This window comes from Dendrobates tinctorius, unplaced genomic scaffold, assembly GCF_039654945.1.
Source record: "Dendrobates tinctorius isolate UK_male_01 unplaced genomic scaffold, ASM3965494v1 ptg000137l, whole genome shotgun sequence".
NCBI classification, from domain to species: Eukaryota; Metazoa; Chordata; class Amphibia; order Anura; family Dendrobatidae; genus Dendrobates; species Dendrobates tinctorius.
The window spans coordinates 359,958-386,062 of NW_027361805.1; the positions used below are offsets into that span (position 1 = coordinate 359,958).

Sequence of the window (26,105 nt, forward strand, 5' to 3'; positions counted from 1 at the left end):
TGAGTAGATCTGCCTGTTTGACAGCTTACTAGCGACCATGTAGTGACGTACCAGCGATCCTTACCAGGTCGTATAGTTGTTGGGATTGCTGGAGCGTTGCTATGTGTAACGGGAACCTTACAGTGGGTACGGAAAGTATTCAGACCTCTTCACATTTTTTCACTCTTTGTTTCATTGCAGCCATTTGGTAAATTCAAAAAAGTTCATTTTTTCTCATTATTGTACACTCTGCACCGAATCTTGACTGAAAAAAACAGAAATGTAGAAATTTTTGCAAATTAAAAAAGAAAAACTGAAATATCACATGGTCATAAGTATTCAGACCCTTTGCTCAGACACTAAGTCACATGCTGTCCATTTCCTTGTGATCCTCCCTGAGACTGTTCTACTCCTTCATTGGAGTCCAGTTGTGTTTAATTAAACTGATAGGACTTTATTTGTAAAGGCACACACCTGTCTATATAAGATTTCACAGCTCAAAGTGCATGTCAGACTAAATAAGAATCATGAGGAACTGGCCAAGGAGCTCAGAGACAGAATTATGGCAAGGCACACATCTGGCCAAGGTTAAAAAACAATTTCTGCAGTACTCAAGGTTCCTAATAGCACAGTGGCCTCCATAATCTTTAAATGGAAGAAGTTTGGGATCACCAAAAGTCTTTATAGACGTTGCAACAAGGCGGAACTCCGCCATGCACATGGTTGAGAGGCTGTGCGAACAGAGGCAGGCTGTAATGCATTTGTGGGAGGATACACGGGCAGGCAGTTCGAGGGCAGACATCGAGTTGTCGGGTGTGCAGTGGTCAAAGCTGAAAGACCTCTGTAAAGTCCTTCAGTGTTTTGAGGAATGCACACGGCTGGTAAGCGCAGACAACGCCATCATAAGCATGAGCATCCCACTTATGCGTCTGCTCATGCAAACTTTGACGCACATTAAGGATCAGGCGTCTGCAGCGGAGGAGGAGGAGGGAAGCCTTGATGACAGTCAGGCATTGTCTGCTCAGGGAACTGTCCTGGGCAAGGTGGAGGAAGAAGAGGAAGAGGAGGAGGAGGATGAGGGGGATGATTATTTTGGGGAGAAGGATGCTTCTCAGTGGACAAGAGAAAATGTTGGCTTGCCAAGGTCAGGTCCAGGGTTTATGCGTGACTGGAGGGATGTGGATTTGGCAGAAAGTGCTCCTCCACCCACCACTGGCAGTGCATCATTGACACCTGGAACATTGGCCCACATGTGTGATTATCTCTTGCAGATCCTAAAAAGGGACCCCCGCATTGCCAAAATACGTTACTATTATTATAAAGTAAATTAAGGTTGACAAGCTTAAGTAATAAGAATTGATGTCGTTACCACTGAAATGGGCACTGTAGGTGTTTTTACTGTCCTCCACTCACTGCCAACTTTTATTCCCCATTGACTTGCATTGGGGTCGGGTTTCTCTCAGAACTCCGACTTTTGCCGATAGTCGGCCGATTTCGTTCGACTCGACTTTTGGAAAAGTCGAGTGGTCCGAAACCCGACTCGACCCTCCCGGAGGCAAAGTCGCTCATCTCTACTTATAACCATGTGATATTTCAGTTTTTCATTTTAATAAATTTGCAAAAATTTCTACATTTCTGTTTTTTCAGTCAAGATGGGGTGCAGAGCGTACATTAATGAGAAAAAAAATGAACTTTTTTGAATTTACCAAATGGCTGCAATGAAACAAAGAGTGAAAAATTTAAAGAGGTCTGAATACTTTCCGTAAACACTGTATAGGCCACGCAGTGCTTCTCTGGGAATACGAATATGCAAGTAATCTCTTCAGAGAAGGAACTCTAGGGCCACCTATTGAAGGTAGCAATTCTAAAAGTCAATATCGACCAAGTCAACGGCCTTGCCACATGGCTTAAAAATTAATTAAAGGCCAAACTAGGAACTTAATTTGCAGACACATATTTCAGGTAGTCTTCCCCTCATTAGTGTAAAGCAGGAGATCTGGTTTGGCTGGGAGAGAAGTCTCTCACAAGAGATCAAGTTTCTACTTATAGAGTGTGATAAATTGGCATAGGGAGACTTACAAGCCGTGAAATGCTAAACTAGGAATATACACTTCCAAGTAGCCTCCTTGGAAAGAGGAGGACTGGAACTCTAGTGCCTGTTTTCTTCTCTGAAAAGTAAAAAACACAGCATAAACTATTTTTTCTTCATCAGACCACCCAACAAAAAGTAGAATAAAACGTAATAAAAAAGTCGTAGGTAAAGAAAAATAGTATCAATAGAAATTATATTTTGTCCCACCCTGAAAAAACCCCTCATATGACTGTTAGCGGAAAAATAAAATGGTTATATTCTCCTTTCTAAATTTGGCAATGCAAACACAAATGATATTTCTGAATTATAAATGGGATGTTGCTGTAATCATACTGATAAATTTACAGACATCAGTTTTATCGCATGGTGATTGGTGTGAAAAAAAATGTAGCTTTCAAAACATTGCAAAAATTCAAAGTGTGTGATAGCAGCCAAACAGAATAATATAAATCTGGTAACGCTGTAATCATACTGATCTGAAAAAAATGCTCTCTTATCACTTATACTGCATGGTGAATGGCGTAAAAATATTGAAATGCTGTGTTTATACGATCTCCCAAAAACAGTAATAACCCTAGGTACATCATATTTATCTTGCACCATATATGCTGAGTACTTACGTTGGAATTTGCATGTTAGGACTCACAAAAAAAAAAAACAAAAAAAAAACACACGGACCATGCACGTGCAGTATGATTTTTACGCATGCATCACAAAGGAAACCCACATTTCATCAGCCAATTGCACTAAATTTGCAGCTCGAACTGTCATGATAGTATAGACAGAAATATGTCACATAATCAGTGATTTGTGTGTAGTTGTGTGTACTTGTATTTAGCAGACAGCTGTGAGCTAGTATTATTCTGGGAAGGGGCCAATATCTATGGAGGTTCCTAGCCTATTAAAAACAGCCCACAGCTGTCTGCACAGTCTTTGTTGGTTATTAACCCCTTCACCCCGAAGCCTGCTTTCACCTTCCTGACCCGGCCAATTTTTACAATTCTGACCACTGTCACGTTATGATGACATACAGTGCTGTGCAAATTAATTGGGACAAAGCATTTTTTTTCAGTAAAATTGTAAGTTGGTTACCAGTCAGTGATTCAAACCAGTTTTAACTGCTTTGAACAGGCACTCACACCACAGGCACTCACACCACAGGCACTCACACCTGTTCAAAGCAGTTAAAAATGGTTTGAATCACTGATTGGTAACCAACTTACGATTTTACTGAAAAAAATGCTTTGTCCCAAATAATTTGCACAGCACTGTAACTCTAGAACGTGTCAATGTATCCCGCTGATTCTGAGATCATTTTCTCGTGACATATTGTACTTTATGATAGTAGCAATATTTCTTTTATATGAACTTGCGTTTGTTTAAAAAATGGCAATTTGGCGAAAATTTTGCAGTTTCCAAACTTTAATTTTTATGCCCTTAAATCGGAGTCATATCGCACAAAATAGTTAATAAATAAGATTTCCCACATGCCTACTTTACATCAGCACAATTTTGGAAAAAAATTTTTTGTTAGGAAGTTACAAGGGTTAAAAGTTGACCAGCGATTTCTCATTTTTACAACAAAATTTGCAAAACCATTTTTTTTTTTAGGGACCACATCACATTTGAAGTGACTTTGTGGGGCCTATACGACAGAAAATACCCAAAAGTGACACCATTCTAAAAACTGCACCCTCAAGGTGCTCAAAACCACATTCAAGAAGTTTATTAACCTTTCAGATGCTTCACAAGAATTTTTGGAATGTGGAAGGAAAAACTAAACATTAACCGTATTTTTCGCTTTATAAGATTCCCAGGATTATAACACGCACCTCAAATTTTGAGAAAAATAAGAAAAATATTTTTTAATAAAATGGTGGTGCCTCTTATAATCCTTGCATCGGTGTTTTTTTGTGCATCAGACGTGTTGGACTTTTTGCAGGGTTTTTTGCGTGATTACAGAGTGTCTTTCCTGTCCTATCTAGTCATTGTGGGCCCCATCATTTGCGCAGCCTATTTTCCTACCTGTGTTTGTGTTTTCATCTTGTCTCACCGACAATATATGTTTGGGGGCTATCTATTCCTTTGGGGTCTGCTCTGGGGCAGTTTAGATTTCCCCCTTCTTGCTTTAGGCCGAGTTAGATCTCTGGCTGTGCCGAGGCGTCTAGAATCATCGTAGGTATGCTCCACAGCTACTGCTAGTTGTGTGGATAGGATCAGGGGTCTGCAATCCGCTTAGTTACCAACCTCTCTGGTTTTCTGTGGCTTAGCCTAGGCCTGCTATCCTCCTCGGTGACCCATTCATAACACTTACATTTGCTGAGAGAAAAGCTCTAAATAATTTAAAATCTAATCCTGACATTATAATCAAAATGTCAGACAAAGTGGGCTCAGTAGTGATTATGAACTCATGCGATTATCTTACAGCGGTGAATGAAATGATTTCCAAAGACACTATTTACATTGCTTTACAAGGTGATCCTATGGTTCCTTTTCTCAGCAAATGTAAATTGATCATTGATGATGTAGTTAAACAAGGATTTTTCACTAAAAAACAGTCAGAATATCTTCTGATTGATAATCCTGTTATTCCAATCTTGCATGCACTACCCAAAACACATAAAAATGTATTTCCGCCCCCTATGCGACCAATAGTGGCTGGCATAGGTTCAATGAATGAACACTTAGATCAGTGGCTAGATTCGGTTCTTCATTTGTAAAAGACACTAAAGATGTTTTAGGCATTTTTCATAATGTTTCTTGGCATATAAATTGGACCTGGCTAACATGTGATGTGGTTTCGTTATACACATGCATTCCTCACAATATTGCAATGTCAGCAGTACGTTATCATCTATGTAAATAGAGTCCATACTGTATAGAATTACAGAACTACATTGTTGCGGTACTGCAATTTTTGTTATCCCACAATTATTTTCTGTTTAATGAGAAATTTTATCTACAAAACAGCGGTGTGTCGATGGGGGCAAAATTTTCCCCTTCAGTCGCTAACTTGGAAATGGCATGGTGGAAAGAACTGATTATTTTCAATGAAAGCAATCCTTTTTTGAACAATATAGAATGGTATATAAGATACATAGACTATCTGTTAATTATATGGAAAGGGGATGCTCATCTTATTCCCCTTTTCATTGATTATATCAATGTTAATCGATTTAACTTGAAATTTACACATTCTTTTGATACAGTTAGGTCCATATATATGTGGAAAGAGACAACATTTTTCTAATTTTGGTTCTAGACATTACCATAATGAATTTTAAACAAAACAATTCAGATGCAGTCGAAGTTCAGACTTTCAGCTTTCATTTGAGGGTATCCACATTAAAATAGGATGAAGGGTTTAGGAGTTTCAGCTCCTTAACATGTGCCACCCTGTTTTTAAAGGGACCAAAAGTAATTGGACAGATTAAATAATTGTAAATAAAATGTTTGTTTCTAGTACTTGGTTGAAAACCCTTTGTTGGCAATGACTGCCTGAAGTCTTGAACTCATGGACATTGCTAGATGCTGTGTTTCCTCCTTTTTGATGCTCTGCCAGGCCTTCACTGCGGTGGTTTTCAGTTGCTGTTTGTTTGTGGGCCTTTCTGTCTGAAGTTTAGTCTTTAACAAGTGAAATGCATGCTCAATTGGGTTGAGATCAGGTGACTGACTTGGCCATTCAAGAATATTCCACTTCTTTGCTTTAATAAACTCCTGGGTTGCTTTGGCTTTATGTTTTGGGTCATTGTCCATCTGTAGTATGAAACGACGACCAATCAGTTTGGCTGCATTTGGCTGGCTCTGAGCACACAGTATGGCTCTGAATACCTCAGAATTCATTCGGCTGCTTCTGTCCTGTGTCACATCATCAATAAACACTAGTGACCCAGTGCTACTAGCAGCCATGCATGCCCAAGCCATCACATTGCCTCTGCAGTGTTTTACAGATTATGTGGTATGCTTTGGATCATGAGCTGTACCACGCCTTCACCATACTTTTCTCTTTCTATCATTCTGGTAGAGGTTGATCTTGGTTTCATCTGTCCAAAGAATGTTCTTCTAGAACTGTGCTGGCTTTTTTAGATGTTTTTTAGCAAAGTCCAATCTAGCCTTTTGATTCTTGATGCTTATGAGTGGCTTGCACCGTGCAGTGAACCCTCTGTATTTACTTTCATGCAGTCTTCTCTTTATGGTAGATTTGGATATTGATACGCCTACCTCCTGGAGAGTGTTGGTCACTTGGTTGGCTGTTGTGAAGGAGTTTCTCTTTACCATGGAGATTATTCTGCGATCATCCACCACTGTTATCTTCCGTGGGCGCCCAGGTCTTTTTGCATTGATGAGTTCACCAGTGCTTTCTTTCTTTCTCAGGATGTACCAAACTGTAGATTTTGCCACTCCTAATGTAGCAATTTCTCAGATGGGTTTTTTCTGTTTTTGCAGCTTAAGGATGGCTTGTTTCTCCTGCATGGAGAGCTCCTTTGACAGCGTGTTTCCTTCACAGCAAAACCTTCCAAATGCAAGCACCACACCTCAAATCAACTCCAGGCCTTTTATCTGCTTAATTGAGAATGACATAACGAAGGGATTGCCCACACCTGTCCATGAAATAGCCTTGGAGTCAATTGTCCAATTACTTTTGGTCCCTTTAAAAACAGGGTGGCACATGTTAAGGAGCTGAAACTCCTAAACCCTTCATCCAATTTCAATGTGGATACTCTAAAATGAAAGCTGGAAGTCTGAACTTCAACTGCATCTGAATTGTTTTGTTTAAAATTCATTGTGGTAATGTCTAGAACCAAAATTAGAAAAATGTTGTCTCTGTCCAAATATATATGGACCTAACTGTAGATCCACAATTTGCTTTTTAGATCTTCGTTTAACTGGGATACCGCCAATAATGTATTTCCTCTTCTACCTACCGCAAAGAAATCGCTGGTAATACAATTATGCACACGCGCTCCTTTCACCCTGCTCACACAATCAAAGCGATTCCTGCGGTCGAACTAATTAGAGCAAAAAGAAACTGCAGTGAGAAATCGTCTTTTGATGGGGAATTTATCTCCATAAAAAGTCGCTTAAACAGACGCGGTTATCCAAACTGGACAATAAATAGAGATGTCGATATTGTAAATAATAAAACAAGAGAAACATTACTTAGACCAAAGTGTACTTCTAAAAATAGAAACCAACAAACTCATTGTCCCACACTAGTTCTTACAGCCCATATTTTAAACAAATCAGTAAAATAATTCAATAGAAATTTACATTTACTCCGTAATGATGATATCATGGACAATTTATTAATGAATGGTGTCAGGATTGTCTCTAGGAGAGCCTCAACTCTGGGGAATTTTTTGTCACCCAGTTTATATAGTACAAATAAAAATAATAAAAATTGGTTATCGATAATGGGCTACTATAAATGCGGTCAGACTCCCTGTAAAACGTGCTCTTTCATTCAAAACCTTATCTTTTTTCAATTCCTCAAACAACAAAGAATACAAGATTAAAGATTATTTGAATTGTAAGGCTACTTTCAGACATCCGGTGTGTGGGGTCCGGCGGTGTGCAGCAAAAAGCCAAGCCACCGGATCCGGCCTGCAGCGGTGACACCGGATGTGTATGCGGCGTCTGATACGGCTCGGACAGGATTTAAAGGAGCCGCAGGAGGAAGATACATCAGGGACGAGAGAGACAGTCGCCGAAGGGTATGGGGGGGGGGGGGGGAGGCGGTTAGAGAGAGACACATGTGGGGTTAACACTCAGTGTCCGGGCGACAGAGAGAGAGATCTCTCTCCAGGCACCTGTTGGGTTAACAAGTGCCTGCTTGTTTAACCCACAAGTGCCCGGCAAGAGAGATCTCTCACAAGTGTACGGGTGAGAGAGAGAGAGCTCTCTTGCCGGGCACTTGTGGGGTTAACACTCACAGTGTCTGGGCAAGCGCTGTGTAAAAAGCCGTTCCGGCGCTGCAAAAAACGTTGCAGGGAATGTTTTTTGCAGACGCCAGACAGGCATTTTTTGCCGTATCCGGCAAAAGCCGGACACGCCGCATGGCCATCAGGCGCAATGCGGCGATAATGCTAGTCTATGGGATAAAAGCCGGATCCGGTGACAACCGGCGCCGGATCCGGCTTTTACATTTTTCGCTGCATCGCGCCTGATGCTAAAAAACTGAAGTCTGAAAGTAGCCTACCGTATATACTCGAATATAAGCCGAGATTTTCAGCCCAAAAAATTGGGCTGAAAGTCCCCCTCTCGTCTTATATTCGAGTCATATACAAAGGGGGTCAGAGGGGGCGGAGGTGTCAAGTCATACGTACCCGTCCTGACGCTGTGTCTTGAGTCCCCAGCTTCTTCTTCAGCGGTCACGTGGTGCCGCTCATTAAAACTCATGAATATGCGCATATTCATGAGTTTTAATGAGCGGTACCACATGACCGCTGAAGGCAGGAAGAGAGAGCGCGGAGAAGCTGGGGGCTCAAGAGACAGCGTCAGGACGGGTAAGTATAGCGATACTCACCTGTCCTGCGTCCATGGCTGCTTGATGCTGTCTGCCATCGGTCAGTGACTTCAGACAGCAGAGGGCGCGGTGACGTGGTTAGTGTGCGCCGCGCCCCCTGCAGTCTGAACGTCACTGACTGATGACGTGATAGATAGCGGTGAGCAGCCATGGACCTAGGGCACATGAGTATCTCAGGTGGCAGCAGTGACACCGGCACCTCACACCCAGCGACGGAGAGGTGAGTATGTCATTTTTTTTATTTTTACATGCAGCAGCAGCATGGAGGCAGCATATGGGGCCATAATCTATGGAGCTTCTTCTGGGGGCAGCATATGGGGGGAACAATCTATGGAGCTTCTTCTGGGGTCAGCATATGGGGCCATAATCAATGGAGCTTCTTCTGGGGGCAGCATATGGGGGGAACAATCTATGGAGCTTCTTCTGGGGGCACCATATGGGGGAATAATCTATGGAGCTTCTTCTGGGGACACCATATGGGGGAATAATCTATGGAGCATTTCCCACCCTAGGCTTATACTTGAGTCAAAAAGTTCTCCCAGTTTTTTGTGGCAAAATTAGGGGGGGTCGGCGTATACTCGAGTATATACGGTAATTCAAACTTTGTTGTTTATATTGTGGAATCTACACATTGTAACTTAAAATATGTGGGTTCGACTATCCATAAGCTAAAGGGTAGGATTCGGGAGCATCTATATGATATTGTCCAGCCCACAACCCGCAATATATCTAATGTGTCAAAACATTTTGTGTCCACTCATAATAGGGACCTTTCATCCATTAAAATCTATGCTATAGAACAAATTAAAAGAAGAACTAGAGGTGGAAATAGAGAAATTATTACGGGATAGATAAGCATATTGGATTTACCTTCTTGACACACGAACACCTATGGGTATGAATTTAAGAAGAGTTCATGCTTTATTATTAATTATATGTATACAAATTTTTTTTTTTGGTTTGTTTTATGTGATGTATAGTATTATTCATTTTACTATTTTTTTTTTATTTTCGGATAGATTTTGGATTTTTCCTTTGCATTTTTCTTAAATAATTAATTATGTACACCTGTGTATTGTCTTAATATGCTGCTCAGTTACTTCCTTGGGGTCATTCTGAGTTTTAGAGCGCACAGCGCTCGAAACGCGTTCAGAGCCTCCTGGGCATCTTTCTGTGCGGTCATCCCATGCCAGAGTAAAAACAGCAATGACGAGTATAGCAGCCATATCTGTATTTTAATGAAACAAATAAAGAAAACTTTGGATTTTATTCCTTGAGCTGGACTGCCTTTTTCCATGGAGAATCTCAGGACGTCTGGGTGGAGACGTGTCCTTGCTCGGATTTTGCTGCATTATCAGTGACTAAAGAGGTGAGTCGAATCTAACCTTTTTTTTTTTTTTTTTCCATAAGCCGGGTATGCATTGTCCCCTCATCCCCATCCTTGTATGAACAACCTCCTCATGCCTAACCTGGTCTGCATGGCCCCCCTCATTCCTATCCTGGTATGCATGACCCCCTCATCCCTATCCTGGTCTGCATGGCCCCCCTCATTCCTATCCTGGTATGCATGACCCCCCTCATCCCGATCCTGGTGCATGTATTTAACAATATATGGCGCTCATACTGTATGGAGTACTGTGTATTGCCCATAACACTGTATGGAGCACTATGTGGTGCCCATAATAGAGAGGACAATGTGGTGCCCATAATACTGTATGGAGGACAACACTGTTCAGACTAAAATTAAAACTTATTAATCCCCCAGTGCACGAACTGCGAGGACTCACCGGTTTCTGAGCTATTGTAGAATTTTCTATAGATATCACTCATGTAATGTAAGAAGTGAAATCTTTAGCATTAGGGTATACTATACAGTAACTATATTTCTCTGCCGTATTTGACCATTATGAATCATGGCATGTGTTAAAAGGGCCCACTGAGACTTTTTCGCCCGGGGCTCACAAAAATCTGCAGTTGGACCTGTACAGCCACTGCTCACAGAATAATGAGTGGGGACTAAAGCTGAAGCACTTCACCCAGAGGGGAGGCAGGGCCCACTCCCGCAGCGCTACACCCAGAGGCGAGATAGAACCGGCTCCTGTAGTGCTACACCCATAGGGGAGGCAGATCCCACTCCTGTAGTATTACATATAGAGGGGAGGAAGAGTCCGCTTTAGTTTGGAGAATCGAAGGCTTAGGGGTGATCTTATTACAATGTATAAATATATGCGGGAACAGTACAAAGACCTTTCTAATGATCTTTTTACTCTTAGACCTGTGACGGGGACAAGGGGGCATCCTCTACGTCTGGAGGAAAGAAGGTTTAAGCATACTCACAGACGCGGATTCTTTACTGTAAGAGCAGTGAGACTATGGAACTCTCTGCCATATGATGTTGTAATGAGTGATTCACTAATAAAATTTAAGAAGGGACTGGATGCCTTTCTTGAAAAGTATAATATTACAGGGCATATACACTAGTTTCCTTAATATTGCGTTGATCCAGGGAGCTAGTCTGATTGCCGTATGTGGAGTCGGGAAGGAATTTTTTTCCCCAATGTGAAGCTTACTGTTTGCCACATGGGTTTTTTTTGCCTTCCTCTGGATCAACATGTTAGGGCAAGTTAGGACAGGATATGGCTTGAACTAGATGGATTTAAAGTCTCCCTTCAACCTTAATAACTATGTTACTATGTTACTCCTGGAGTATTACATATACAGGGAAGCCGCCCACTCCTGCAGTATTACATATAGAGGGAAGCCGCCCACTCCTGCAGTATTACATATAGAGGGAAGCCGCCCACTCCTGCAGTATTACATATAGAGGGAAGCCGACCTGCTCCTGCAGTATTACATATAGAGGGAAGCCGACCCGCTCCTGTAGTATTACATATAGAGGGAAGCCGCCCGCTCCTATAGTATTACATATAGAGGGAAGCCGCCCCTCCTGTAGTATTACATATAGAGGGAAGCCGCCCCTCCTGTAGTATTACATATAGAGGGAAGCCGCCCGCTCCTGTAGTATTACATATAGAGGTAAGCCGGCCGCTCCTGTAGTATTACATATAGAGGGGAGGCAGAGCCCACTCCTGTAGTATTACATATAGAGGGAAGCCGCCCGCTCCTGTAGTATTACATATAGAGGGAAGCCGCCCGCTCCTGTAGTATTACATATAGAGGGAAGCCGGCCGCTCCTGCAGTATTACATATAGAGGGAAGCCGACCAGCTCCTGTAGTATTACATATAAAGGGAAGCCGCCCGCTCCTGTAGTATTACATATAAAGGGAAGCCGCCCGCTCCTGTAGTATTACATATAGAGGTAAGCCGCCCCGCTCCTGTAGTATTACATATAGAGGGAAGCCGCCCGCTCCTATAGTATTACATATAGAGGGAAGCCGCCCCTCCTGTAGTATTACATATAAAGGGAAGCCGCCCGCTCCTGTAGTATTACATATAGAGGTAAGCCGCCCCGCTCCTGTAGTATTACATATAGAGGGAAGCCGCCCACTCCTGCAGTATCACATATAGAGGGAAGCCGACCCGCTCCTGCAGTATTACATATAGAGGGAAGCCGACCCGCTCCTGTAGTATTACATATAGAGGGAAGCCGCCCGCTCCTATAGTATTACATATAGAGGGAAGCCGCCCCTCCTGTAGTATTACATATAGAGGGAAGCCGCCCCTCCTGTAGTATTACATATAGAGGGAAGCCGCCCGCTCCTGTAGTATTACATATAGAGGTAAGCCGGCCGCTCCTGTAGTATTACATATAGAGGGGAGGCAGAGCCCACTCCTGTAGTATTACATATAGAGGGAAGCCGCCCGCTCCTGTAGTATTACATATAGAGGGAAGCCGCCCACTCCTGTAGTATTACATATAGAGGGGAGGCAGAGCCCACTCCTGTAGTATTACATATAGAGGGAAGCCGCCCGCTCCTGTAGTATTACATATAGAGGGGAGGCAGAGCCCACTCCTGTAGTATTACATATAGAGGGAAGCCGCCCGCTCCTGTAGTATTACATATAGAGGGAAGCCGCCCGCTCCTGTAGTATTACATATAGAGGGAAGCCGGCCGCTCCTGCAGTATTACATATAGAGGGAAGCCGACCAGCTCCTGTAGTATTACATATAAAGGGAAGCCGCCCGCTCCTGTAGTATTACATATAAAGGGAAGCCGCCCGCTCCTGTAGTATTACATATAGAGGTAAGCCGCCCCTCCTGTAGTATTACATATAGAGGGAAGCCACCCGCTCCTGTAGTATTACATTTACATATAGAGGGAAGCAGCCCGCTCCTGTAGTATTACATATAGAGGGAAGCCGGCCCGCTCCTGTAGTATTACATATAGAGAGAAGCCGACCCGCTCCTGTAGTATTACATATAGAGGGAAGCCGCCCCTCCTGTAGTATTACATATAGAGGGAAGCCGCCCCTCCTGTAGTATTACATATAGAGGGAAGCCGCCCCTCCTGTAGTGTTACATATAGAGGGAAGCCGGCCGCTCCTGTAGAATTACATATAGAGGGGAGGCAGAGTCCACCACATTTTAAAAAAGACATCAACAAACTGGAGCAAGTTCAGAAAAGAGCGACCAGAATGGTGACCGGTCTGCAAACCCTGTCTTATGAGGAAAGGTTGCAGGATTTGGGAATGTTTAGTTTGCAAAAGAGAAGACTGAGAGGAGACTTAATAGCTGTCTACAAATATCTAAAGGGCTGTCACATTGTAGAAGGATCAACTTTATTCTCATTTGCACAAGGAAAGACTAGAAGCAATGGGATGAAACTGAATGGGAGGAGACACAGATTAGATATTAGAAAAAACTTTTTGACAGTTAGAGTGATCAATGAGTGGAACAGGCTGCCACGAGAAGTGGTGAGTTCTCCTTCAATGGAAGTCTTCAAACAGAGGCTGGACAGACATCTGACTGGGATGATTTAGCGAATCCTGCTTTGAGCAGGGGGTTGGACCAGATGGCCCAGGAGGTCCCTTCCAACTCTACGATTCTATGATTCTATGATTCCTGTAGTATTATATATAGAGGGAAGCTGCCGGCTCCTGTAGTATTACATATAGAGGAAAGCCGCCCGCTCCTGTAGTATTACATATAGAGGGGATGCAGAGCCCACTCCTGTAGTATTACATATAGGGAAGGCAGAGCCCGCTCCAGTAGTATTACATATAGAGGGAAGCCGGCCCGCTCCTGTAGTATTACATATAGAGGGAAGCCGGCCGCTCCTGTAGTATTACATATAGAGGGAAGCCGCCCGCTCCTGTAGTATTACATATAGAGGGAAGCCGGCCGGCTCCTGTAGTATTACATATAGAGGGGAGGCAGAGCCCGCTCCTGTAGTATTACATATAGAGGGAAGCCGGCCGCTCCTGTAGTATTACATATAGAGGGAAGCCGGCCCGCTCCTGTAGTATTACATATAGAGAGAAGCCGACCCGCTCCTGTAGTATTACATATAGAGGGAAGCCGGCCGCTCCTGTAGTATTACATATAGAGGGAAGGCAGAGCCCACTCCTGTAGTATTACATATAGAGGGAAGCATCCCGCTCCTGTAGTATTACATATAGAGGGAAGCCGCCCGCTCCTGTAGTATTACATATAGAGGGAAGCCGCCCGCTCCTGTAGTATTACATGTAGAGGGAAGCCGGCTGCTCCTGTAGTATTACATATAGAGGGAAGCCGCCCGCTCCTGCAGTATTACATATAGAGGGTAGCCGCCCACTCCTGTAGTATTACATATAGAGGGAAGGCGCCCGCTCCTGTAGTATTACATATAGAGGGGAGACAGAGCCCACTCCTGTAGTATTACATATAGAGGGAAGCCGGCTGCTTCTGTAGTATTACATATAGAGGGGAGGCAGAGCCCACTCCTGTAGTATTACATATAGGGAAGGCGCCCGCTCCTGTAGTATTACATATAGAGGGAAGCCGGCCGCTCCTGTAGTATTACATATAGAGGGAAGCCGGCCGCTCCTGTAGTATTACATATAGAGGGAAGCCGCCCGCTCCAGTAGTATTACATATAGAGGGAAGCCGCCCGCTCCAGTAGTATTACATATAGAGGAAAGCCGCCCGCTCCTGTAGTATTACATATAGAGGAAAGCCGCCCGCTCCTGTAGTATTACATATAGAGGAAAGCCGCCCGCTCCTGTAGTATTACATATAGAGGGAAGCCGGCCGCTCCTGTAGTATTACATATAGAGGGAAGGCGCCCGCTCCTGTAGTATTACATATAGAGGGAAGCCGGCCGCTCCTGTAGTATTAAATATAGAGGGGAGGCAGAGCCCACTCCTGTAGTATTACATATAGGGAAGGCAGAGCCCGCTCCAGTAGTATTACATATAGAGGGAAGCCGGCAGCTCCTGTAGTATTACATATAGAGGGAAGCAGCCTGCTCCTGTAGTATTACATATAGAGGGAAGCCGGCCTGCTCCTGTAGTATTACATATAGAGGGAAGCCGGCCTGCTCCTGTAGTATTACATATAGAGGAAAGCCGGCCTGCTCCTGTAGTATTACATATAGAGGAAAGCCGCCCGCTCCTGTAGTATTACATATAGAGGAAAGCCGCCCGCTCCTGTAGTATTACATATAGAGGGAAGCCGGCCGCTCCTGTAGTATACCATATAGAGGGAAGCCGCCCGCTCCTGTAGTAATACATATAGAGGGAAGCTGCCCACTCCTGTAGTATTACATATAGAGGGGAGACAGAGCCCACTCCTGTAGTATTACATATAGAGGGAAGCCGCCCGCTCCTGTAGTATTACATATAGAGGGGAGGCAGAGCCCACTCCTGTAGAATTACATATAGAGGGGAGGCAGAGTCCACTCCTGTAGTATTACATATAGGGAAGCCGGCCGCTCCTGTAGTATTACATATAGAGGGGAGACAGAGCCCACTCCTGTAGTATTACATATAGAGGGAAGCTGCCCACTCCTGTAGTAATACATATAGAGGGAAGCCGCCCGCTCCTGTAGTATTAGAAGCAGAGAGGAGACACAGAGCCCGCTCCTGTAGTATTATATAGAGGGAAGCCGGCCGCTCCTGTAGTATTACATATAGAGGGAAGCCGGCCGCTCCTGTAGTATTACATATAGAGGGAAGCCTGCCGCTCCTGTAGTATTACATATAGAGGGGAGGCAGAGCCCACTCCTGTAGTATTACATATAGAGGGAAGCCGCCCGCTCCTGTAGTATTACATATAGAGGGAAGCCGCCCGCTCCTGTAGTATTACATATAGAGGGAAGCCGCCCGCTCCTGTAGTATTACATATAGAGGGAAGCCGCCGGCTCCTGTAGTATTACATATAGAGGGAAGCCGCCCGCTCCTGTAGTATTACATATAGAGGGAAGCCGCCCGCTCCTGTAGTATTACATATAGAGGGAAGCCGCCCGCTCCTGTAGTATTACATATAGAGGGAAGCCGCCCGCTCCTGTAGTATTACATATAGAGGGAAGCCGGCCGCTCCTGTAGTATTACATATAGAGGAAAGCCGGCCGCTCCTGTAGTATTACATATAGAGGAAAGCCGGCCGCTCCTGTAGTATTACATATAGAGGAAAGCCGGCCGCTCCTGTAGTATTACATATAGAGGAAAGCCGGCCGCTCCTGTAGTATTACATATAGAGGGAAGCCGCCCGCTCCTGTAGTATTACATATAGAGGGAAGCCGCCCGCTCCTGTAGTATTACATATAGAGGAAAGCCGCCCGCTCCTGTAGTATTACATATAGAGGAAAGCCGCCCGCTCCTGTAGTATTACATATAGAGGAAAGCCGCCCGCTCCTGTAGTATTACATATAGAGGAAAGCCGCCCGCTCCTGTAGTATTACATATAGAGGAAAGCCGCCCGCTCCTGTAGTATTACATATAGAGGGAAGCCGGCCGCTCCTGTAGTATTACATATAGAGGGAAGCCGGCCGCTCCTGTAGTATTACATATGGAGGGAAGCCGCCCGCTCCTGTAGTAATACATATAGAGGGAAGCTGCCCGCTCCTGTAGTAATACTTATAGAGGGAAGCCGCCCGCTCCTGTAGTATTACATATAGAGGGGAGGCAGAGCCCGCTCCTGTAGTATTACATATAGAGGGAAGGCAGAGCCCGCTCCTGTAGTATTACATATAGAGGGAAGCCGGCCGCTCCTGTAGTATTACATATAGAGGGAAGCCGCCCGCTCCTGTAGTATTACATATAGAGGAAAGCTGGCTGCTCCTGTAGTATTACATTTAGAGGGGAGGCAGAGCCCGCTCCTGCAGTAATACATATAGAGGGAAGCCGGCCGCTCCTGTAGTATTACATATAGAAGGAAGCCGGCCGCTCCTGTAGTATTACATATAGAAGGAAGCCGGCCGCTCCTGTAGTATTACATATAGAAGGAAGCCGGCCGCTCCTGTAGTATTACATATAGAAGGAAGCCGGCCGCTCCTGTAGTATTACATATAGAAGGAAGCCGGCCGCTCCTGTAGTATTACATATAGAGGAAAGCCGGCCGCTCCTGTAGTATTACATATAGAGGGAAGTCGGCCGCTCCTGTAGTATTACATATAGAGGGAAGCCGGCCGCTCCTGTAGTATTACATATAGAGGGGAGGCAGAGCCCACTCCTGTAGTATTACATATAGAGGGGAGGCAGAGTCCACTCCTGTAGTATTACATATAGGGAAGCCGGCCGCTCCTGTAGTATTACATATAGAGGGGAGACAGAGCCCACTCCTGTAGTATTACATATAGAGGGAAGCTGCCCAATCCTGTAGTAATACATATAGAGGGAAGCCGCCCACTCCTGTAGTATTACAAGCAGAGGGGAGACACAGAACCCGCTCCTGTAGTATTACATATAGAGGGAAGCCGCCCGCTCCTGTAGTATTACATATAGAGGGAAGCCGGCCGCTCCTGTAGTATTACATATAGAGGGAAGCCGGCCGCTCCTGTAGTATTACATATAGAGGGAAGCCGGCCGCTCCTGTAGTATTACATATAGAGGGAAGCCGGCCGCTCCTGTAGTATTACATATAGAGGGAAGCCGCCCGCTCCTGTAGTATTACATATAGAGGGAAGCCGGCCGCTCCTGTAGTATTACATATAGAGGAAAGCCGGCCGCTCCTGTAGTATTACATATAGAGGAAAGCCGGCCGCTCCTGTAGTATTACATATAGAGGAAAGCCGGCCGCTCCTGTAGTATTACATATAGAGGGAAGCCGCCCGCTCCTGTAGTATTACATATAGAGGGAAGCCGCCCGCTCCTGTAGTATTACATATAGAGGAAAGCCGCCCGCTCCTGTAGTATTACATATCGAGGAAAGCCGCCCGCTCCTGTAGTATTACATATAGAGGAAAGCCGCCCGCTCCTGTAGTATTACATATAGAGGAAAGCCGCCCGCTCCTGTAGTATTACATATAGAGGGAAGCCGGCCGCTCCTGTAGTATTACATATGGAGGGAAGCCGCCCGCTCCTGTAGTAATACATATAGAGGGAAGCTGCCCACTCCTGTAGTAATACTTATAGAGGGAAGCCGCCCGCTCCTGTAGTATTACATATAGAGGGGAGGCAGAGCCCACTCCTGTAGTATTACATATAGAGGGAAGGCAGAGCCCGCTCCTGTAGTATTACATATAGAGGGAAGCCGGCCGCTCCTGTAGTATTACATATAGAGGGAAGCCGCCCGCTCCTGTAGTATTACATATAGAGGAAAGCTGGCTGCTCCTGTAGTATTACATTTAGAGGGGAGGCAGAGCCCGCTCCTGTAGTAATACATATAGAGGGAAGCCGGCCGCTCCTGTAGTATTACATATAGAAGGAAGCCGGCCGCTCCTGTAGTATTACATTTAGAGGGGAGGCAGAGCCCGCTCCTGTAGTAATACATATAGAGGGAAGCCGGCCGCTCCTGTAGTATTACATATAGAAGGAAGCCGGCCGCTCCTGTAGTATTACATATAGAAGGAAGCCGGCCGCTCCTGTAGTATTACATATAGAAGGAAGCCGGCCGCTCCTGTAGTATTACATATAGAAGGAAGCCGGCCGCTCCTGTAGTATTACATATAGAAGGAAGCCGGCCGCTCCTGTAGTATTACATATAGAGGAAAGCCGGCCGCTCCTGTAGTATTACATATAGAGGGAAGTCGGCCGCTCCTGTAGTATTACATATAGAGGGAAGCCGGCCGCTCCTGTAGTATTACATATAGAGGGGAGGCAGAGCCCACTCCTGTAGTATTACATATAGAGGGGAGGCAGAGTCCACTCCTGTAGTATTACATATAGGGAAGCCGGCCGCTCCTGTAGTATTACATATAGAGGGGAGACAGAGCCCACTCCTGTAGTATTACATATAGAGGGAAGCTGCCCAATCCTGTAGTAATACATATAGAGGGAAGCCGCCCACTCCTGTAGTATTACAAGCAGAGGGGAGACACAGAACCCGCTCGTGTAGTATTACATATAGAGGGAAGCCGGCCGCTCCTGTAGTATTACATACAGAGGGAAGCCGGCCGCTCCTGTAGTATTACATACAGAGGGAAGCCGGCCGCTCCTGTAGTATTACATATAGAGGGAAGCCGGCCGCTCCTGTAGTATTACATATAGAGGGAAGCCGGCCGCTCCTGTAGTATTATATATAGAGGGAAGCCGCCCGCTCCTGTAGTAATACATATAGAGGGAAGCTGCCCACTCCTGTAGTAATACTTATAGAGGGAAGCCGCCCGCTCCTGTAGTATTACATATAGAGGGGAGGCAGAGCCCACTCCTGTAGTATTACATATAGAGGGAAGGCAGAGCCCGCTCCTGTAGTATTACATATAGAGGGAAGCCGGCCGCTCCTGTAGTATTACATATAGAGGGAAGCCGGCCGCTCCTGTAGTATTACATATAGAGGGGAGGCAGAGCCCACTCCTGTAGTATTACATATAGAGGGAAGCCGCCCGCTCCTGTAGTATTACATATAGAGGGAAGCCGCCCGCTCCTGTAGTATTACATATAGAGGGAAGCCGGCCGCTCCTGCAGTATTACATATAGAGGGAAGCCGACCAGCTCCTGTAGTATTACATATAAAGGGAAGCCGCCCGCTCCTGTAGTATTACATATAAAGGGAAGCCGCCCGCTCCTGTAGTATTACATATAGAGGTAAGCCGCCCCGCTCCTGTAGTATTACATATAGAGGGAAGCCGGCCGCTCCTGTAGAATTACATATAGAGGGGAGGCAGAGTCCACCACATTTTAAAAAAGACATCAACAAACTGGAGCAAGTTCAGAAAAGAGCGACCAGAATGGTGACCGGTCTGCAAACCCTGTCTTATGAGGAAAGGTTGCAGGATTTGGGAATGTTTAGTTTGCAAAAGAGAAGACTGAGAGGAGACTTAATAGCTGTCTACAAATATCTAAAGGGCTGTCACATTGTAGAAGGATCAACTTTATTCTCATTTGCACAAGGAAAGACTAGAAGCAATGGGATGAAACTGAATGGGAGGAGACACAGATTAGATATTAGAAAAAACTTTTTGACAGTTAGAGTGATCAATGAGTGGAACAGGCTGCCACGAGAAGTGGTGAGTTCTCCTTCAATGGAAGTCTTCAAACAGAGGCTGGACAGACATCTGACTGGGATGATTTAGCGAATCCTGCTTTGAGCAGGGGGTTGGACCAGATGGCCCAGGAGGTCCCTTCCAACTCTACGATTCTATGATTCTATGATTCCTGTAGTATTATATATAGAGGGAAGCTGCCGGCTCCTGTAGTATTACATATAGAGGAAAGCCGCCCGCTCCTGTAGTATTACATATAGAGGGGATGCAGAGCCCACTCCTGTAGTATTACATATAGGGAAGGCAGAGCCCGCTCCAGTAGTATTACATATAGAGGGAAGCCGGCCCGCTCCTGTAGTATTACATATAGAGGGAAGCCGGCCGCTCCTGTAGTATTACATATAGAGGGAAGCCGCCCGCTCCTGTAGTATTACATATAGAGGGAAGCCGGCCGGCTCCTGTAGTATTACATATAGAGGGGAGGCAGAGCCCGCTCCTGTAGTATTACATATAAAGGGAAGCCGCCCGCTCCTGTAGTATTACATATAGAGGTAAGCCGCCCCGCTCCTGTAGTATTACATATAGAGGGAAGCCGCCCACTCCTGCAGTATTACATATAGAGGGAAGCCGACCCGCTCCTGCAGTATTACATATAGAGGGAAGCCGACCCGCTCCTGTAGTATTACATATAGAGGGAAGCCGCCCGCTCCTATAGTATTACATATAGAGGGAAGCCGCCCCTCCTGTAGTATTACATATAGAGGGAAGCCGCCCCTCCTGTAGTATTACATATAGAGGGAAGCCGCCCGCTCCTGTAGTATTACATATAGAGGTAAGCCGGCCGCTCCTGTAGTATTACATATAGAGGGGAGGCAGAGCCCACTCCTGTAGTATTACATATAGAGGGAAGCCGCCCGCTCCTGTAGTATTACATATAGAGGGAAGCCGCCCGCTCCTGTAGTATTACATATAGAGGGAAGCCGGCCGCTCCTGCAGTATTACATATAGAGGGAAGCCGACCAGCTCCTGTAGTATTACATATAAAGGGAAGCCGCCCGCTCCTGTAGTATTACATATAAAGGGAAGCCGCCCGCTCCTGTAGTATTACATATAGAGGTAAGCCGCCCCTCCTGTAGTATTACATATAGAGGGAAGCCACCCGCTCCTGTAGTATTACATTTACATATAGAGGGAAGCAGCCCGCTCCTGTAGTATTACATATAGAGGGAAGCCGGCCCGCTCCTGTAGTATTACATATAGAGAGAAGCCGACCCGCTCCTGTAGTATTACATATAGAGGGAAGCCGCCCCTCCTGTAGTATTACATATAGAGGGAAGCCGCCCCTCCTGTAGTATTACATATAGAGGGAAGCCGCCCCTCCTGTAGTGTTACATATAGAGGGAAGCCGGCCGCTCCTGTAGAATTACATATAGAGGGGAGGCAGAGTCCACCACATTTTAAAAAAGACATCAACAAACTGGAGCAAGTTCAGAAAAGAGCGACCAGAATGGTGACCGGTCTGCAAACCCTGTCTTATGAGGAAAGGTTGCAGGATTTGGGAATGTTTAGTTTGCAAAAGAGAAGACTGAGAGGAGACTTAATAGCTGTCTACAAATATCTAAAGGGCTGTCACATTGTAGAAGGATCAACTTTATTCTCATTTGCACAAGGAAAGACTAGAAGCAATGGGATGAAACTGAATGGGAGGAGACACAGATTAGATATTAGAAAAAACTTTTTGACAGTTAGAGTGATCAATGAGTGGAACAGGCTGCCACGAGAAGTGGTGAGTTCTCCTTCAATGGAAGTCTTCAAACAGAGGCTGGACAGACATCTGACTGGGATGATTTAGCGAATCCTGCTTTGAGCAGGGGGTTGGACCAGATGGCCCAGGAGGTCCCTTCCAACTCTACGATTCTATGATTCTATGATTCCTGTAGTATTATATATAGAGGGAAGCTGCCGGCTCCTGTAGTATTACATATAGAGGAAAGCCGCCCGCTCCTGTAGTATTACATATAGAGGGGATGCAGAGCCCACTCCTGTAGTATTACATATAGGGAAGGCAGAGCCCGCTCCAGTAGTATTACATATAGAGGGAAGCCGGCCCGCTCCTGTAGTATTACATATAGAGGGAAGCCGGCCGCTCCTGTAGTATTACATATAGAGGGAAGCCGCCCGCTCCTGTAGTATTACATATAGAGGGAAGCCGGCCGGCTCCTGTAGTATTACATATAGAGGGGAGGCAGAGCCCGCTCCTGTAGTATTACATATAGAGGGAAGCCGGCCGCTCCTGTAGTATTACATATAGAGGGAAGCCGGCCCGCTCCTGTAGTATTACATATAGAGAGAAGCCGACCCGCTCCTGTAGTATTACATATAGAGGGAAGCCGGCCGCTCCTGTAGTATTACATATAGAGGGAAGGCAGAGCCCACTCCTGTAGTATTACATATAGAGGGAAGCATCCCGCTCCTGTAGTATTACATATAGAGGGAAGCCGCCCGCTCCTGTAGTATTACATATAGAGGGAAGCCGCCCGCTCCTGTAGTATTACATGTAGAGGGAAGCCGGCTGCTCCTGTAGTATTACATATAGAGGGAAGCCGCCCGCTCCTGCAGTATTACATATAGAGGGTAGCCGCCCACTCCTGTAGTATTACATATAGAGGGAAGGCGCCCGCTCCTGTAGTATTACATATAGAGGGGAGACAGAGCCCACTCCTGTAGTATTACATATAGAGGGAAGCCGGCTGCTTCTGTAGTATTACATATAGAGGGGAGGCAGAGCCCACTCCTGTAGTATTACATATAGGGAAGGCGCCCGCTCCTGTAGTATTACATATAGAGGGAAGCCGGCCGCTCCTGTAGTATTACATATAGAGGGAAGCCGGCCGCTCCTGTAGTATTACATATAGAGGGAAGCCGGCCGCTCCTGGAGTATTACATATAGAGGGAAGCCGGCCGCTCCTGTAGTATTACATATAGAGGGAAGCCGGCCGCTCCTGGAGTATTACATATAGAGGGAAGCCGCCCGCTCCAGTAGTATTACATATAGAGGAAAGCCGCCCGCTCCTGTAGTATTACATATAGAGGAAAGCCGCCCGCTCCTGTAGTATTACATATAGAGGAAAGCCGCCCGCTCCTGTAGTATTACATATAGAGGGAAGCCGGCCGCTCCTGTAGTATTACATATAGAGGGAAGGCGCCCGCTCCTGTAGTATTACATATAGAGGGAAGCCGGCCGCTCCTGTAGTATTAAATATAGAGGGGAGGCAGAGCCCACTCCTGTAGTATTACATATAGGGAAGGCAGAGCCCGCTCCAGTAGTATTACATATAGAGGGAAGCCGGCAGCTCCTGTAGTATTACATATAGAGGGAAGCAGCCTGCTCCTGTAGTATTACATATAGAGGGAAGCCGGCCTGCTCCTGTAGTATTACATATAGAGGAAAGCCGGCCTGCTCCTGTAGTATTACATATAGAGGAAAGCCGCCCGCTCCTGTAGTATTACATATAGAGGAAAGCCGCCCGCTCCTGTAGTATTACATATAGAGGGAAGCCAGCCGCTCCTGTAGTATACCATATAGAGGGAAGCCGCCCGCTCCTGTAGTAATACATATAGAGGGAAGCTGCCCACTCCTGTAGTATTACATATAGAGGGGAGACAGAGCCCACTCCTGTAGTATTACATATAGAGGGAAGCCGCCCGCTCCTGTAGTATTACATATAGAGGGGAGGCAGAGCCCACTCCTGTAGAATTACATATAGAGGGGAGGCAGAGTCCACTCCTGTAGTATTACATATAGGGAAGCCGGCCGCTCCTGTAGTATTACATATAGAGGGGAGACAGAGCCCACTCCTGTAGTATTACATATAGAGGGAAGCTGCCCACTCCTGTAGTAATACATATAGAGGGAAGCCGCCCGCTCCTGTAGTATTAGAAGCAGAGAGGAGACACAGAGCCCGCTCCTGTAGTATTATATAGAGGGAAGCCGGCCGCTCCTGTAGTATTACATATAGAGGGAAGCCGGCCGCTCCTGTAGTATTACATATAGAGGGAAGCCTGCCGCTCCTGTAGTATTACATATAGAGGGGAGGCAGAGCCCACTCCTGTAGTATTACATATAGAGGGAAGCCGCCCGCTCCTGTAGTATTACATATAGAGGGAAGCCGCCCGCTCCTGTAGTATTACATATAGAGGGAAGCCGCCCGCTCCTGTAGTATTACATATAGAGGGAAGCCGCCCGCTCCTGTAGTATTACATATAGAGGGAAGCCGCCCGCTCCTGTAGTATTACATATAGAGGGAAGCCGCCCGCTCCTGTAGTATTACATATAGAGGGAAGCCGCCCGCTCCTGTAGTATTACATATAGAGGGAAGCCGCCCGCTCCTGTAGTATTACATATAGAGGGAAGCCGCCCGCTCCTGTAGTATTACATATAGAGGGAAGCCGCCCGCTCCTGTAGTATTACATATAGAGGAAAGCCGCCCGCTCCTGTAGTATTACATATAGAGGGAAGCCGCCCGCTCCTGTAGTATTACATATAGAGGGAAGCCGCCCGCTCCTGTAGTATTACATATAGAGGAAAGCCGGCCGCTCCTGTAGTATTACATATAGAGGGAAGCCGCCCGCTCCTGTAGTATTACATATAGAGGAAAGCCGCCCGCTCCTGTAGTATTACATATAGAGGAAAGCCGGCCGCTCCTGTAGTATTACATATAGAGGGAAGCCGCCCGCTCCTGTAGTATTACATATAGAGGGAAGCCGCCCGCTCCTGTAGTATTACATATAGAGGAAAGCCGCCCGCTCCTGTAGTATTACATATAGAGGAAAGCCGCCCGCTCCTGTAGTATTACATATAGAGGAAAGCCGCCCGCTCCTGTAGTATTACATATAGAGGAAAGCCGCCCGCTCCTGTAGTATTACATATAGAGGAAAGCCGCCCGCTCCTGTAGTATTACATATAGAGGGAAGCCGGCAGCTCCTGTAGTATTACATATGGAGGGAAGCCGCCCGCTCCTGTAGTAATACATATAGAGGGAAGCTGCCCACTCCTGTAGTAATACTTATAGAGGGAAGCCGCCCGCTCCTGTAGTATTACATATAGAGGGGAGGCAGAGCCCGCTCCTGTAGTATTACATATAGAGGGAAGGCAGAGCCCGCTCCTGTAGTATTACATATAGAGGGAAGCCGGCCGCTCCTGTAGTATTACATATAGAGGGAAGCCGCCCGCTCCTGTAGTATTACATATAGAGGAAAGCTGGCTGCTCCTGTAGTATTACATTTAGAGGGGAGGCAGAGCCCGCTCCTGCAGTAATACATATAGAGGGAAGCCGGCCGCTCCTGTAGTATTACATATAGAAGGAAGCCGGCCGCTCCTGTAGTATTACATATAGAGGAAAGCTGGCTGCTCCTGTAGTATTACATTTAGAGGGGAGGCAGAGCCCGCTCCTGCAGTAATACATATAGAGGGAAGCCGGCCGCTCCTGTAGTATTACATATAGAAGGAAGCCGGCCGCTCCTGTAGTATTACATATAGAAGGAAGCCGGCCGCTCCTGTAGTATTACATATAGAAGGAAGCCGGCCGCTCCTGTAGTATTACATATAGAAGGAAGCCGGCCGCTCCTGTAGTATTACATATAGAAGGAAGCCGGCCGCTCCTGTAGTATTACATATAGAGGAAAGCCGGACGCTCCTGTAGTATTACATATAGAGGGAAGTCGGCCGCTCCTGTAGTATTACATATAGAGGGAAGCCGGCCGCTCCTGTAGTATTACATATAGAGGGGAGGCAGAGCCCACTCCTGTAGTATTACATATAGAGGGGAGGCAGAGTCCACTCCTGTAGTATTACATATAGGGAAGCCGGCCGCTCCTGTAGTATTACATATAGAGGGGAGACAGAGCCCACTCCTGTAGTATTACATATAGAGGGAAGCTGCCCAATCCTGTAGTAATACATATAGAGGGAAGCCGCCCACTCCT

General features: G+C 45.8%; 1 protein-coding gene across 10 annotated transcripts in view; it reads right to left on the reverse strand.

The window, feature by feature from the left end:
• Positions 1-26,105, reverse strand: part of LOC141048589 (uncharacterized) — a 75,693-nt gene that overhangs the window by 33,946 nt on the left and 15,642 nt on the right. Inside the window, exon 1 of one of the 10 annotated variants that reach the window (XM_073544325.1) lies at positions 6,997-7,100. The exons of 8 other annotated variants lie outside the window; for them this stretch is intronic. The gene's annotated coding sequence lies outside the window, so the exon portion shown is untranslated. Of the gene's footprint in view, positions 1-2,058; positions 2,349-6,996; positions 7,101-26,105 lie in introns of those variants that run through there. One more of the 10 variants, XM_073544324.1, reaches the window with a different exon arrangement.